Raw genomic sequence first — 1,769 nt, forward strand, 5'->3', positions numbered from 1 at the left:
GCCAATAGTCTTTGTCCCCATGTCTGTCTGTCTGTCTGTCTGTCTATGGACTATATAATTGCCTATATTACCCCAAAGACTAGCATTTATGAGAAGAAATACTGACTGACAGAGGCTGGGCCTTGTCCCAACAGACTCTTCAGATGTTATTGACCACCTGTTGTGATTGGTTGAATATAACGATAATCACCTGAGATATGCTGAGTCTATAGTTTTTCTATAGTCAAGTTTTGCTAGGGGATCAAATACATACACAGAAAAGTGTGTCATTTGTGTGACTTGAGAAGTGCCGACATGCGACATGCAACAACCAGCCGATGAACACACAAGCATAGCGCCGCATGGTTAACATGCATGTTAATAGAACGAAGGCTGCAGAGATCATCTAATGAGATAAGATGCGACTTGTCCAAAACACACCAGAAGGCAGTTTATCATTATATTCATCAAGCACTGTGTGCGGATGGGTTCATTACCATCAAATTAGTGCTAGAAATCATTGTGAAGCTCTGAAATCATGTGCAAAGACAGCGCTGATAAGATTAATGATAAATACATTAGCCATGTGCTAGCATAGTAGTGGAGTGATTGATGAGGTAGGCATTGGCAGTATAGTACAGTAGCATGTGGCATTGACAGGGATGAATGATAAATACCTCAATGTTGTGTTAGCCATGTGTTAATGCATTAATGGGAACCGAACCATTCATAACCCACACCAGCTAGTTTACCTTTTAAACAACAATATCATCTGCAGCCTTTCCTTTTACACTTTGTACATTGCATTTGATATGTCTATGTCTTTTCTCTAAAAACCAAAATAATAAAAACAAACTGGAACACAACCTGAGGTGAGAACTGTTAAAAAGAAAGATTTAACAAGAACAGTAAAACAGAGAAAATAAAGGTAAACAAACAGTGTATTGGCCAAGCGTTCTGAGTGGTATCTTGGAGCAGAGCCAGGGAGACAGTACTGAGCGTCGCTGCTGAGGCTGGCTGGCCGTCACAGTTGACAGGGTTTAAGCGTGGCTGCTCATTTCTGTCTTGGGGCGAGAGAATGAAACGTTAACAAAGAGTCTGTCTCACGTAGGCTGAAGAGCTGCCCCAGGCCCCGCGCATCTGCCACGGAGATTGATACAGAGGGGAAGAGGGGAGAGGAGGGGTTGAGGAGTGAGAATGAGGGAGGGGAAAAGGGGGTAGTGAGAGAGAGATGGAGACAGGAAAGAGAGAGAGTAATGTCGATGTTTATGGTGTCGTGGTTATAGAGGATCTGGGGGCATATAGGAACATGTTTATGGGTAGAACGGACATAAATACTCTTTCTTTCTTTCTTGTCTTAGAAGCAGTTTTTGAACGACCGAGTGAGAGTCAGGCTATGGCTATGGTAGACCGACCTCCTCTGCTCTGAATGCCATAGGTCTGAGTCTTGTTGCACCACCTGCCCTTTGCTGCCTGGGCCCCAGGGGGCGCCGTGAGCTCATATCAGGATCAACCACTCCTAAATGGTAAATGGACTGCACTTATATAGCGCCTTTATCCAAAGCGCTTTACAACGGCCTCTCATTCACTCATTCACACACACATTCACACACCAATGGCGGCAAGCTACCATACAAGGCGCTGGCCCGCTCACTGGGAGCAATTTGGGGTTCAGTGTCTTGCCCAAGGACACTTCGACATGTGGCCAGCCGGGGCTCGAACCGCTGATCTGCCAACCTTGCGATCATTAGACGGCGGCTCTACCTCCTGTACCACAGCCGTCCCACTCC

The sequence above is a fragment of the Nansenia antarctica genome (assembly GCF_963989245.1).
Source record: "Nansenia antarctica genome assembly, chromosome: 1".
NCBI lineage: Eukaryota > Metazoa > Chordata > Actinopteri > Argentiniformes > Microstomatidae > Nansenia > Nansenia antarctica.